The sequence below is a fragment of the Diorhabda sublineata genome, chromosome 3 (genome assembly GCF_026230105.1).
Source record: "Diorhabda sublineata isolate icDioSubl1.1 chromosome 3, icDioSubl1.1, whole genome shotgun sequence".
NCBI lineage: Eukaryota > Metazoa > Arthropoda > Insecta > Coleoptera > Chrysomelidae > Diorhabda > Diorhabda sublineata.
The window spans coordinates 16105297-16121433 of record NC_079476.1 but is presented as its reverse complement, the minus strand read 5'-3'; positions in this window follow the sequence as shown (position 1 = coordinate 16121433).

Genomic DNA, 16137 nt, shown 5'->3' with positions numbered 1-16137 from the left:
ATTCTCCGCAATTACCTCAATTCTTCTAGTAACAGTCCGTGCTAATAATTGGCACGTGTTTATAGCTGAAACTATTTCCTTTTTATTTTTAAATTCTTCAAAAATTGAATCAGCAGCTTCTAACGTCGCTTCTTTCACTGATTCTCCATTTGTAAATGGTTTTGTATTATTAGTTAGCGAATGCGATATTTTATATAATGCGATCGTTGCTGCACTGGTTTAGTGAAAAACTTGGTTAGTAATTGAAGAAATAATTTTTTTATTTTAATTTAAGAGTTCATTGAATAGTCACTATCAAAATTGGTATGAACGGTCTTAAAATGTTGTTCAATATTACTTTTCTTGGGAATCGTAACACTATTATTACAACAAACAAATACACTTCCCTTTGTAATCAACGATACAATATAGATGTTCCTATTCATAGTTAAAATAATATGCTGTTATTCTTTCATATTTATCCATGAAGGGTTTTGAAAGACAAGAATTACTTGGATTACTTGGTAGTTTTAAATGCACGGTCTACGCGTGGTCTATTCGAAATACGATCACACACTAACAAAAAGCAGGTGCGTATTATTAGATACGCTCAAGGTTAGCAAACTGCTAATCTTTGACAATCCTAAACTCATCTGACTACTTGCTGTATATCTCCGTTTGATAAGAGTAAGTAAATCGGTCTGGCTATCATACATTTACATTAGTCCAGCCAGGGCGCATTAAAATCGATCAGGGGTGCCAACATGTAACATGTTTTCATCCCAAAATCCTTCATGTCGTTCTACGAAAACCTGGGTGAAAACTTTTCCCTTGTCTGACATGTTTACTTCCCCCATCTTATGAAAATTTTCCAATAAATAAGTATAAATTCATTTGGTATTATCATTTTTCTTATTTCCATAGAAATGCTCCACAACCATTTTGAAATAATATAATAAATATACCCCCTATCAGTTTTCTAACTGTAATGTTTTGAAAGATTTTTTGTAGATACCGAAAAGCATCACTGTAACCACTATGCAATCCCGATGACCTTGAGATCGCCGCACACTTTCCATTGGTGTTCTTTATACTTTATTAATTGGAATACGCATCCTTTCACAGCTCTCTCAACAATTCACTGCGTGTCCTATTGGTATGGGAGTTTTTTATTTTTTTATTACCTCTTTAGACGACGCCTTCTGAAAGTTGTTCGTTTTGTATTAATTTACATTCCGAATGTTGCGTTTTGAGTGTTCCATGTAGTGCAAGTGACAGTTTCGTACTGCACAACACTTCCATACTTTTAGTAAGATACCATGTAATATTGCTAAATATCTACATTCACAAAATTCAGAAGATTATACAGGCCACAGTTTTATATGCACCTCAGCGTCCTTTTTAGCTGATACTGGCGCAGATCTTCTGATGTTACAAAGGTATGGTGGGTGGCCTTCTTCCACCGTAGCGAAAGCTTATATAGATGACACAATAACAAACAAGATTGAAATTGCTAACATAATACTTCTCTAAGACTATATTTTGACTTATATACATAGATATTGACAAATTTTGATGCTCTGCTTCAGTTTCTAAAAGCGTCACTTTTGTGTTCGGGAACCAAGAAGCTTGAACATCATTCAATTCGGCTTGGAGTGGAGTATTTTTCTGAAGTGGGAACTTTCCAGAATAACTAGAAATCGATTGGAATTCACATTCATTGTAATCTAGTATATTTGAGCTCGAATACGGGGACACACTGGATCTGGTAGATTTTTCGAATGTAATATAGGCTAAGTAACAGATGGAACTCCGGTGTATATGAAACTTGCCTTTTTTATTCAGTATATCCCAATGTCTTCGTTACACAAAAGTAAAAATAATTTCCATGATTACTAGATTCTCTCCTAACCAAATGGAGAGTGAAGGTTTTCTCCTGATGATCACTGGAGTAAGAGGCTTTCACAAAATACATTAGGCACCCACTTTTAGTCTTGATTTGCAGAATAAAATCCAGAATTATGAATATATACACTTCTTAACGATTCTACATTGTGACTTCTCTTTTTTAAAAATATAAACTGTCCAAAAACGATCAGAACTATGTTCACACTTTCTACTCAACATTTTAAATCGATTCGAAACAAGATGATTGTCGTTTGAAGCGAACGAATAAATGATAAATTGTCGTCATCACGTTATCAGTCTCTGAATTTACTAAATTTCTCACCCTCTATCTAGTTTTAAACGCACGCCACTCTTGTTAAATTCAATGGTTCACGTGAATTTGTGTGATATATCCAATGCTAAATATAGAGCTAGTTTTGAAACATTCATTCTTTTATTATTGTTCCTTTGACTAACTCCATCCATTGTGCTAAACGTATTTTGTCAGGTGCTCTATTCACAACCAGCACTATCATTTGATGAGCCAGAGTCCATTATAAAAGTAAATTGAGGGTTGTAACGACAAAAAATATATATTCAGCAGTGCTTCATTACGAAATATAGGGATAAGTCAAAATAATTATTATTAAATAAAAAATTATTGTTAAATCGATTGTGTCAGACCAAAATCAATGACCAAGGTCAATAAATAAATATCAATTAATATTTTTAGTAGATGATGTTCTTAATTGGCAAAATGAGTAACATAAATTCTTACAGGCCGATATATTCCATAGTTTTCAAGGTTATGTTGAATGATAAATTCACCTTAGTGGCGCAACAGTCTATATATATGTACTGTACAGAAACATAATCAAACAAAACAAAATAAAAATGTACGAAACCCTAATAAGATCTGTAATCACATATGCGATGAAAACAACAGTAATAAACAAAAGAGCAGAAGAAGAACTTGGAAGAGCCGAAAGGAAGATGATGAGAACTATAACAGGTCAAAACATATTACAGGAAGGAGAAAGAAGAGCAAAGAAAAACGAAGAAATAGAGAGGGAACTAGGGAAGGAGAATATAGTGAGATACATAAAAGCACAAAGGCTCAACTGAGCCGGGCACATAATGAGAAGAAAACCAAATGAAATGATAAAAAAACGCAATGGATCTCATTGTGGCCAAGGAGAAGGGGCAGGCCAAGAAAAACTTGGAGAAACGAAATAATAACAAAATCAGCCAAAACAAACGACAAACTATGAAGAAAATAAAATTCAGAAAACGAGGAGTAATCCACTTCAAAAAAAAAGGATTTAAAGCGTCAAAAGCGATAGCCATAATCCACATGGGATTCAAAGGTTTGATGACGATGATGAGTAGTTATATTATCAAATATACTTCCACCACATCCTTGATAACAAATAAGAAGATACTTAACCTCTTCGAAGTCTTCGATTTGGAACAGCACTAGCATTCCATGGTATGGGTGTTCTTCGCTAGATTTGCGTTTGCTCTATTTATTCGTCGTTTGATGATCTCTTTAGCGGCTGCTTCAGATGATTTGATCATCCACCAAAATGTGCCGTTCCTTCGTCCGTAAGATTTTTTCTACTCAGCTATGACATCCCAGCTATCTTCTTTTGTGGTCATAACCTCTACGATATTCTTGGAAATGAATTTTGCATTCTTTTTTGTAGTATTCCGAGTTGTAAGTTCCAATTCCTATATATGAGGAATGTGTTGTCCGTAGCTTGATAGCTTATCTGAAAGCTTGACAAGAGAAGCCCTCAACTTTTCCTTTAAAGAGATTGGATGAAAGTCAGACGGTAGTAGAAGGTTCACCTCGCAACTTCTCTTTATCTATACATTGCCAAGTGACAATGTATAGCATTTGCGTACTTGACAGTAACATTTGTTGTACTTAACAATTTTTTTCAAAATATCTTGTTTCCAAAACACTACCCAACAACAACACTTCATTGTTATGCTCCAAAGTTATTGTCTCAAGTGTTCTTTCTCAAAATAGGTGGATATACCTACAGGTAGAATACAATCTGTTCATTCGTACTCTTTCCTCTGTATTACTTCAGGTTTCTGTTCTTGTACTGCTTTTAGTCATAATACGTTACTTTGTTACATCACCATTGTTTTTGATGTCTGCATAGTAGTATTTTTTGAAATTACCAAACGAGAAGCTCTTAACAGTAGAAAGTCGATAACTAAGACAAGTTTGATTCCTTAGAAAAATGCTCTCAAAAGGAGGTCGCTGTGAAGGTCAGTTTTTTGGAGTCGACTGTATTGTTAAAACAAAAAAAAATGCGATTTCCGATTAAATTACTGACAGTGTAATAGTTATTTGTACGCCAAGGACTGAAAGTGCTACTTTGTTGGACGAGTCTGAAAATTCCGAGACGAGCAACAGACGAGTCCAACAAAGTAGTAAATAAGCCGCAGTGTACACAACAATTTTTCAGACGATGCATAAGATCCAAAACTTTTTCAAATACAATGAGGAAAGAAAGTGGATAATAGAGAATTATAAACATTTTATTTATTGAATAATATGATGTACTTAATGATATTTGCACTGTTAATATTGATTTTTTAATTATTTGCAAAAAGTAATGTTGATTTGTACCTCCAGGACAATTATTAATATTTATTTGATTGGATGCAGATGGAATATGTATATCTCTATTAGAAATTGAAGTAATCTCTGTAGATGTGTTTGTGATTTCGATACAACTTGTAGATGTGTTTGTGTCTTCGATATAATTTGTTGATTGATTTGTATTTGTGGTATAAGAAAGTTATGCAAAATCATCGAAGCGAAACTGTCAACTGTCGACATTGAAGTTAAAGTGGTGTCGAAAGCGTCTCGAAAGTGTTTTGCAGTACGGAACTGTCACTTTCACTACATGGAACACTCAAAACGCAGCTTTCGGTATGTAAACAGAACGAACAGCTTTCAGATGGCGTCGTCTAAAAATTGAATTTGCAAATGCAACAGATTTGGATTCGTGAAAAATTTAGAAGAAGCTCTTTTTCGGTGATTTCAATTTGAAAGATTAAAAGCTTCCACTCAAGACTTTGTGACAAAGCGGAACATTTTTCAAATCATTTCAAACTTTTCTACAACGTATGGATGGCTGACGTGGAACATCTATAACATAGTCTTTATAATATCATCTACAAAGAGCTTTATCTATAAAAATCTGTTGACATATCAATAATGGATATGTTAACGAATCCATTGAAATATTTCTCACAAATCAAATATCTAATTTGAGCAGCATTGTCGCTAATGTCATTCTCATTGGTTATTTATGTAGTTTGAAAATCACTCATTGAATTGGAATATAATACAGGGTGCAGTATTCGATACCAGTCCCTAAATTGCTTTGAATTTTTCCATTCAGGTAATACCAGTCTAAAGCTTGATAGTGGTATACGGCATCATGGAAAAATTGAAAAAATCGAATGAGCTGTGTAAACACTATAACCAATAAAAATGTATGGTACATTAATTAAGAAGAGGAGTTGACACTTCTTAGTAGCCACATAATATCGGTATATGATAATATTATGTTAAGTTTCTCATGACTATATTATCGACACAAAGAAAAAAGGAATGAATTATTGTAACCTTATTTTGAATAACCTTTTTTAAATAAAATGAAATAAATTATCGATATTTTCCATTAAAATTCAGCAATATACTTTTTATATTATAATCAACATTATTTGAATATAAAAATCAGTTTTAAATGATATTAAGTGAGTTCATAAACTCCTTTAACAGGTAATTAATAATTACTGGAATTAATGGAAATAGCCGAGAAATACATTAAGCTTTTACCTACAAGCAGAGAACTTTTATGTCAAAGCCAGCTACCCACTATTAAATTAAAGTGTTATTAGAAAGATTTTAAAGGAAACAACGGACATAATTCTAAAAGCACCACAAATTACCGAGAGAGAAGAATTGAATTATACTTTACAAGGAATTTGCTATCAAGAATTCATGAACTGAATTACTTACTACACACTTTATACCAAAATTCTTTCATATGAGCTATGAACCGTATTACGATTCGCAGAGGAAATAATTGTTTTAGTATAAAATTGAACCGAACTGGAAAATTACTTATTCGAACACATCAGCTTTCTTTCCACTCGAAAAACTAAAAAATACTGTGAAAGTGTAAATAACGAAGGATTCTGCCGTATTCAGTGGTGTCCCATTGTTATGTTAATTCTACTAGGGCTACTACGTGAGTTTTCATATAGATAAATATTCATAATTGGATATGGCTTTATTGTGTTTCAAATTATGATGTACTACACAGATTATGTGTAGAAAAAGGTTGACCTCGCAATTTATTTTTGATCTGCGGGAATTAAAAGAAATCTTTGGGTGCCAAACAAGGGCTATGTGATAGATGACACATCAATTTTATGTTTTGAACGTTTAAAAGGTTTTTATTTGAACTGTGAGAGCACGCATTATCGTGGTGAAGAATGATTTGTTTATTGCAGTTGGTTTTTCTGATCGTTTCGAACACTTTTGGCAAACAAATGCTGATGTACCATTCAAAATTGACCGTTCTTCGTTACTCTGGTCCTCTATTGGAACGGTGGCGATATTCTAAAAAACCGGGCGACCATTTGCTTGAAACTGTTTTTATGCGATTACCTTTTGTTGGATTTGGCTCGTTTTGAAAGACTCACACAGTCGATTGTTGTTTACTTTCGGGTTCATATACGTAGATCCATGATTTGTCAGCGATCCCATAGATGTCTTTCGAAGAACTGTGATTGAATTTTTTCAGTATTTCTTTGTACAAATCCTCATGAGCTTTCTTAAACAATTTTCATATTATACAATAATCAACGTGTATACATCTTTTTGACTGCCAAATGTTCGTACAATGTTGAAGCAAGTGGAGTTATTGTCGAAATATGCTATAATCTCACAGTATGTCAATGGCTCATGCACAAAGAATGGAGATAAAACTGGAGATAATACAGATAAAGTGTCTCTTTCGACAGAAACAGAATATGTTCATATTTGATTCAGTGGCAGAGTTCACATGCTGAATGACATAGAATTGTTACTGTTAAATCGAATAGCCCGTGTAAATGTAAAAGAAATCGAGAAACTTCACTAGAACAGAAAAGAAACAAAGAAGATAGAATAATTAATGCAACATATACAGAAATACAAAAGATTGAGGCACCATTTGATGGTTTGGGTATATATGTATAAACAAAAACGTTCGAATCCAAAATACCAGATTGAAATTATAGAAGAAGACTAAGAAAAACATAAAGTGAATATGTGAAAGAAGCGGCTTAAATAAAGAGGATAGAGTGAAAAGGAAGATAGAAAAAATGTATGTCATAACCCTCAGCCACACATACACACTATTCACGGTAATCTGGTTTAGGAATAAGGGAAAATTCAGTGAAAAATTTTTAAAGATACCAAACACAAGACTTTTTATTCTATAATTTCATTTTTTTAACCTACTCTTGATAAAATATGAACGTAGAATTAATACACTAGGAAAAAAACTCGTACAAAGCAAATTCAACAAATCAAGAGCTTCACTAACCATTAGAAAGGCGTCATCATTTAATGTGCCAGTATCTGATCTACCATTTTCTATTATAATCATAAGGAGATTTCCGTAGGTTCTGGCAATCCACTTCACAAGCTCGCCTGACCCCCATGGAGTAACCTATGTAAGAAATATTAATATCATGAATTCAAATTGGGAATCATATTTTTTTTTGATTTAGAAAAGACAGAAAATAATTTCTTTTCACACAATTCAAGCTCCATAATTCAAGTTTCAGATACCCAATCCCTTCAAATAGGCCTAAATGCTCAAGCACACCCGTGAAAAACTTCAGAAGAACTAGGAAACGAAGACCACGATTTTCCTTGGTAAAGAACTAACATCGTCCAACCCTTTAGAACCCCTAGAATATGATAGCTTCAGTTGTAACTTAGGTGCTCATTATTATTTCCTTTTCCCAAATTCAATAATTTAATAGTTAGTATATTTTGATGAGCAAATTTGAAGTGGAGATCAACGAGACATTGACTGTTCAGTTTAAGATCTTATTAACCTAAAACCATTTAAGAATGGAACCCGTTTAACTTTGATATGCGATGCCGAGATTGTAGGAGCCTAATTATCTCTAAATTAAACACTTCACATATAGACTTAAATGGAGAACGATTACATCTCAAGAACTACGATAATTTAACTACAAAAACTTTTGTTCGTGGCTTACCTTCACCTATACAAACCAACATACATATGATCACCTGACAGTCTAGAAAAGGCAGTATACTTGTAGAAGAAGAAAACTTTTTGTACTCTACTCAAAGATTAAGAGTTAGAGTAAGAGTTTGAGAGTTATACCTACTAGAACCCAAAATTCCATACCCACCGAGGTATTCACAACATTCTCCTACAAATCCGTCTTACAGTAATTGACGTTCAAATAAAAACTATCCCACTGACTGCGCCAATTACAATACTGAACTTCGAGAAGCCGTTTTTAAAAACGCCTTGTTGAAATTACTAGACACTAAGGTTGGGTGAAACCTTAGGATTTGAGAATTTTCTTGTTAGTTGAATTAGGTTATTGATCTTTATGATCAGATTGTAATAACAGAAAAATACTCTACTTTGGCGTTTCCTTTAACAAAAAATATGTTTGTTTCCGACTACCCCATTCGAAGTAGTAATCTTTTGCAAGCTCCTTAAAGTTAGTGTGGGAGTGTAAACAAACGTATAAAAGCACTAGCCAACAAAAACAAAGTAAATGTAATGTGGCTTCCAGGTCACCAGAGTATACCAGGAAATGAGGAAGCAGAAAACCTCGCCAAAAAGGAGCAACGACTCCACACCTTGGACTAGAACCTTACTATATCAACAACGAACTTAACGAATGGCTAAAGAATCAGATGTAGTCTTACTGTAGAAAAACTCTAAGCATTAGACAATCTAAAAGATTCATAACCATATCAGCTAAGAAGTATGAAGAATTTCTCGTGATGACTTCTGCGAGAAAGCCATGAAAACAACATGCGAATGGGAAATGGGAAATTTTACGAAATCATCGACCATTGAAAATTAGTGGTTATATAGAGGGCAATTACCAGAACCTATCACAAAAAGATGTTGATCCAAGCTAAAAGTTTTATTGTGTGTCTAGTGGAATTATGAAGGTTTATTTCACTTCTAAATCATTCGAGATAATCGAGCTAGCAATGCCGAAGTATATACTAGACAGCTGATTTGAATATATGAGGTTTTATCACACATATCTAGGTTTAATTCACGTGACTCATGTGAAAAGCCGTGAAGTAATTAGAATTATCATTTGGTGTAAAACTAGTTAGCAGGTTATTTCAGAAGGCGATAGCTTTGTCTTCAGGTTTAATTATACTGACAGAATAAATGTTTAACAATTGGCGTATAAATAATCCTAGCTTGTTCACTATTATTTTTTCACGAAGATTCACATTGTATTCTATAAATATTTTATAAAACAATCAGCTAATTGTGTTTTTCAACAAAGAATTATCTAAAACATATTTGTCCATGAGTTTTCTGTGCTATGAATGACGATATTTCATATTGATAATCGATTGATATTCTGATACGTGAGCTTGAAAAAAATTGTATCATCAGTCAGCTGTCAAATGTTATATATCTATGACTGATGGTCAGCCGGCTACACGTTTTAAGATTGAACAACAGGACTAGTGAACTATTGTCGAAAACTTCAGTCTTTTTTTTGATCCCTTCAGAAAGATATATCAACGGTAAAGGAGATTAATTTTCTTTCATTGTATATACTTGCTGTCATAGGAGCAGAAAAAATATATTCAGTACATTAGTTACCTTGGTATGTTTGTAAAATAAAATTATATGAAGAAAACTCTTTGTTCTTATCATTGCCTTATATATAATACATAACAAACTACCGTTAGCTGTATAAACAATCTAAAATGGAGCAGAATTATGGTTATATTCGCGTTTGATTGTCATTTTTTTACCAAAGATATTCATATGCATGAAAAAAACATGAAACAATCAATTCTCTATTCACAAATGCGTGTTCACCACGACAGTATGTCCGACGTCTCAAATCACTTTACTTCAAATGACTTCTGGTGAATGTAGTATCACTTTTAGAGAAATCAAACAAACATCAAATCTAATAACGCCATCTATTATTGAATGAGAAATCAAATATCAAAGTGTTGCTTGTGCGACAGATAGTGTGTGATTTCTACTCCTACAAATTGTGCTATTTGACATGCGGGAACGACCCCAAAATATTACTTTAGCATATCTACTCAAGATTATCTGCTTTGGCGCACTTCTATTGGCCTCTTCCTATCATCTGCCTCTTTTAATCGAAGCATACTTGTTATCAGAGAAGAAATGGTATTCCAATTTCACTATATTCTTTGGTCTTTGTTCTACTTCAAATCTGCTTTTGACATCTTTGCGTTCGATGCTTCGGTACTCCATTAATGACATTTAAATATTGTATATTCAACATCGTCATATACGAAACAGTACTGTCAAGATGGATCCATCCTGATTTTAAAGCAATTGAAATATTGCTCAAACATCCATGACCCGTTATAAGCTGTGTTAGGTGATAGCTGAGAGACCCATGTCTTCTCTTTACCCACTTATTCAGGATAGGAATTGATTTTTTTGTCCATTGTCCTGAATTGTATGTGTGAGTGCATCTGTTTTGTCATATTTCCAGCGATGTCTCCTCTTCTACGTTAGCTACTTTGTTTTTTCTATTTGCTCCAATTCTCTCGTCTACTTTATTGACTATTGCTTGTACGGATCTCAGTTTTCTCTATGTTTTTGAGAAGTATAGACATAGCATTTATCGTTCTAAAAGTCTCACTTCAGTCAGTAGCAGGATACAGCATGAATGGTTAACTGCACTCAAAATCTTTCTGGTCTTGGATTTTGGTCCTGTTTTAACTGCCTCCACTTTTTTGCGGTGTTCAGCAAATGTCGTCTCATCTTTGTAACCTGCTCAAAAAAGACTCTGAGTTATTTTAATTCTTCTTGTGGTATTTTCTGTGGCAATGACGTCTAGGCTGATTCGTTTCCTCAGTTTTTGTCTACTAGCAGAATTGTTTTTTCTGGCACCAGTTGGATTTTTTTGCTCCGTATCCATTCAGATATGTTAATTATCGACAGTTTTGGTGTCGGCTTTTACTTTTGACCGTAACCAAAAGGGCTAGGTCATCAGCGTATCCAAAAGTGCAGCATTCTCTGGAATTTTCCATTTCAATTTCCAGAGCAGCAGCACAAGAATTGATTCCTGTGGTACCTCATATGTAATTGTGATTTTCTTCATCTCTCCAATTAGAAGTCATCTTTCCGAGAAATGGCTTTTTATCATACGGATCATGTAGTTTGGTACGACTTTTTATCCAGCGCATTGACTATGCCGTCCCACAGGTGGACATTGAATTTCCCTCTACAAATCCAAATTTATCACTTGAGAGTCCGCCACTATTCTCAATGCTCCTAAGCAACCGTGCTTTTAGCAGATGCTCAAGCAGTTTTTTCACGAAATTTGATAAGCAAATTGGCCTAGTGCTTGGTTTATTTTGTCCAGGTTTTTCCAGTAGAAGCGGTCTTCCATATCTGTGAGAATACGCTGCGACTTAGTAACTCATTTATCATATCCAATTATTGTCCTGAGTCATGTCGGGCTGAGCTTTGAACAATTTCAGATGATATATAATCAGATTCTGGTGCCTTCTGTTAACTGCCTTAAGTAACTCTTCTTGATTGAATAGTGTGATTTTATCTATATCTGTCGCACATATTTGTCATTTTATTTGTTCCTGTCTTAACAAATTCTCAGCTGTCAACCTCCTTAATATCCTTCTTCCCTGCCTTTGTTTTGCTCTTATCATACGTTTTTTAGAAGTAGCTTTTTATTTTATTACCTATTCCTTCATTTTTCTTTTTTTGTTCAGTGCTTCCCGTTTGCTTATTTATACGAGTCAACGCTCTTTTTTTATCGTGACATTCTCTTCGGGCCATAGATATTTTCTCATACCACCAACACACTGATCTTATTTTGCCTTCAAAGGGGTTTTTTGTTCTTTAATAGCGAGTCACATATTCGGATGCAATGCACTTTGTGGGACTCTGATGTCACGGAGCTATTTCCAATTTCTTGCTCTAGTTTCTTAGGAACAATTTAATTAATCTACCTTCCAGACTCTGAATGTTCTCTTAACTACTACGATATACTATGAACGTATCATCAGCTATTACAAAAAGGATGTTTTGGGATCCGAGAGGCTCTCATTATCGCATACTACCGAGTTTGCTAGTGTACAAGACGCCAGGGTCACATCAATAAGCGACGTGCTGCCACTCCGAGAGAAAGAAGGTGAGGTTTAACCGTGCAATCCACTCGACCAGTATAGTACCTGTTTTGTAATATACGACTATACTCCATATTATTAACTCAAATTAAAATCGCCGCATACTTAATCTCAACCTATACGAAGCCCTTACCTCGTCTGGTAGTAGTGGCCTTTACTGATGGACTTGTTATTCCAATTGCTGCGTCTGGATCTTCATCGCCGTACCAGTTGAAATTCTTTGAGGGCTCACTAAGTGATAAGTCTTTCCAGGTAGATTATGAGCGTTTTCTTAGTGGAAATGTTGCAAAATTAAACAGCAAAGAGTACTAGCTCTAGCATATTCCGAGTTTTTGTCTTGATAATGCATCTAGTCCAATGAAAATTTTTTTTATGCATAAGAGAGGTTTTCTAGACCTGAAGTTCAAGTTTTAGGAGTTGCAGTGCTTGGGAAAGATATGTCATCTTGGAATGGTTTTTTTTGAAAAAAAATGGAATTATTAACTGCACAAAAAATTGTTCAGTTGTGTTCGAATGAAATTTGAGTATTCGCTGTAACTTTTTTTATTTTTCCGAAAAATAGGTGCAAATCAAATTGAGAGAAAATGAAAAAAAAAACCAAATATCTTTTCTGATTTAGATTTCGTTTATTTTTAACGATTTTACAGCATCTCAAAGTTCACAATATCACTTAGTGCGTAATATTTGGTTGAAAAGATACATATCGTATGTGTAATAACGGGGAAACTACCACCACACAAAGATGTCATTGTTTGTAGCAAATTAGATTCTCTGAAAATCTGCTCTTTTAACTTGTTCTCATAAAATTGAAAATAACAAAGTTATTGAGGACCAGATCTAACCATCGTCGACTTTTTTCTGTTTCCTCGACTCAAAGTTTCACTTGTAGGAGAGAGAATAGCACTTACATATGTAAAGGAAGGAAAAAGACGGTAACTGAAAAGTTTTGTTCAATTGTTAGTTCGGAAACTTTTCATACAACCCTCGTACACTAATGGAAAATCTTCGGCGTCAATTAAGTTTGTTATATCTCGTAATTTACGTATAGTTGTATGGGATGATTTGAATTTGATGATTATTGATAATGAATATTGAATTTTTCTTCTAATTCTAGTTGAGTTGAATATTAATATGTACTCTGTTTTCTGAGTAAAAAGAAATAGTTACAGTTTCATTCGTATACGTAAAATGTAAACTAACGAAACGAAGTGGCAGTTTCCAACCAAATGTTACGAAAATAAATAATATGCTCTCCATGTTATAATATTTCAACATATTTCAAAAATATCTTGGTATCTTTGTATGATGGATGGTTAGCAGTCCCTTCACAAATGACAAACTGTTTCCTGTTGGGATGTGAACAGACTGCAACTTGCCAATTTTTTGTCGAGAATGTGTATTTCAGAGCCAAACTGAATATGACAATGTTTCGCGCTGGCTTGTTTTGAATAGGATAAGAAGCTTAAAACGGATTAACCATTTTTCTTGAGTGTCTTCCAAAACAAAAAGTTCGAGAAAAACTCAACTAGCAACAGAAGGAAATTAGAATTCCGGAGTAGAGATCAGTGAGCTTATTGCTATTTTCTTTTCACGTGAACGAATAAAATTAGGGAGAAATGATGAAATATGTTTGAATGATCGTGAAATAATGTTTCTTCGAAGAAAAGACTAAAAATGGATATCATCACTCTTATTTGACTCTATACATCACCGTAGTATTCGAGGTTTATACTAAATTATGACTTGAAAATCACGAAACAAGTTTTTTATATTTGTTTAATTTGAAGAATACACTATTCAACAACTGATAGAAATAAAATTAGTCTTATATCGTACTCGTATACAGAGTGTTTTGGGACTTGATGCAAAGGAGTAAGTAGAGTAGACTACACTACTATCTGAAGGCTAGGGGCGGCTCATGCCCAATGGATAACAATTCAAAACTTTTACAGATACAACATGTATTATCTAAAGATAACAAAAATGAATTTTTAAGTCGATATGTGGAGATATGTAGACTTTTAAATCGTTGTACATGCTAAGGAAACCGTTTCTTCATAAAGAGACATTCTGAAGAAAATTATCATAAATTCCAATTATTTATTGAAAATAACTAGAGGAGGTATAAAATACAATCAGACACTTCTAACTGAACTGCATACTGTCGAACATCGTGTTACTTACTCAATAAAAAAATTGAAATATAGAAATATTCAGTTGGTTACTCTACAACTCATCGAATGGGATAAAAAAAAAACTAATAAATGTTCGAAGTGGACACCTTGCACGTCTATACACTACCGGAGTCTATGGAGGACATTCCTTTGAACCTACTACATGATTCTGCGTCACAATTGCTTCTATTATTTATTGGTGTTGCAACCTCTGTGAATGCTGAGAGGAATATCACATAACATGGGAGGGAAATTATTTTGGAGAAATTCTAAGGATCTCTGACCATAAATATAAATTATGAGAGTTGATAAAATCATCTCGTGTGAAACCAGCTTCATCATTAAACAGTACTTTTAACAACAAATGTATAATCAACTCTAATAAAAGTTCCACAGTCGGGTATAATTCTTATCTTCTGGATTCTGACGAGTTACCAGAAGCCAAACCATACATCAAATGCATATCAACATATTCACTTGAGGTGCAGTTCGAGTGCAAACTGACATTAACAAATTGAGTCGCTTGCAATTTTTAATTGAATATCACGTAGAGGCTTGATAGACAGTAGCCTACTAGATGGAAAATAATTATTAATCTCTATAAATACTGAACGTGTAAAAGTAAAATGATGTTCTCCTTTTCTCCCAGTGTTTCAATCCTTTAGCGCATGGAAACTCATATGTATATGGCTGATAAAGTTCACTTATTTCTTTCATCAAATGAAAGAGTTATTCATGATAAGTGTTGAGAGTCAGATCAGTGGAGTTTTTCCTCTCCCACGAACAGATAAAATCACTTTTAAAACTTACATCAAACATAATTTTTCTGGAAAAGTCTCCTTACGCAGACAATAAAAAATTTTTACTCTTATCAAAATCCACATAGTTAAAAGGCTCATTAGGTGAGATTCATTGATGTGTGATATCAAATTATAATTTGAAATTGATCAACTGAAAAATACGGAACTAAGTAGTTTAGAAAAACGAAAGAACAGGAGCTTCTCAATAATTGATATCAAAGGTTGATTCACCTCAAGAAATTTTCATATCGTTGTTCACGGAAGATCTTATTTTACTGATTGCTGATCAGTCTAGTTTGAAATATGTACAGGATAACTTCAACAAGTCAACAAATATTACAGGAGAAGGAGTTGAGCAATGTTTTCGAAACTAAACTTTTTTCATATATCTAAGAAAGTTTTTTCGAGGTCTGCAAAGTAGATCTTCTTGATGACCTCCCTATTCCATTCAAATTTCTATCTTGCTTGTATCCAGTTCCGCACAACTTCTTAATATTCTTCTGTACATCCTATTTCCTTCATTTCCACCGTAAATCTGAGTATTCGACATTTCCATATTTCTAGTATGTTATGCTCTTTTTTGTACACTGTTCAGATTCCAATTGCGAAGGTAACTGTCGGTCTTCTTATTGTTTGGTTCATTCTCATCTTAGCGTCATCTTCATCTCTTTTATCTGTGATAGTAACTGAAATTCCATTTATTCCACTTATTTTAAACTATTTTTCCTAAAAATTCATAATAATATAGGTTTTCTCATGGTTTTCCTTCACCTTGTATTCTATTATTTTCTTATTGATCACTAGGCCATATTCTCTT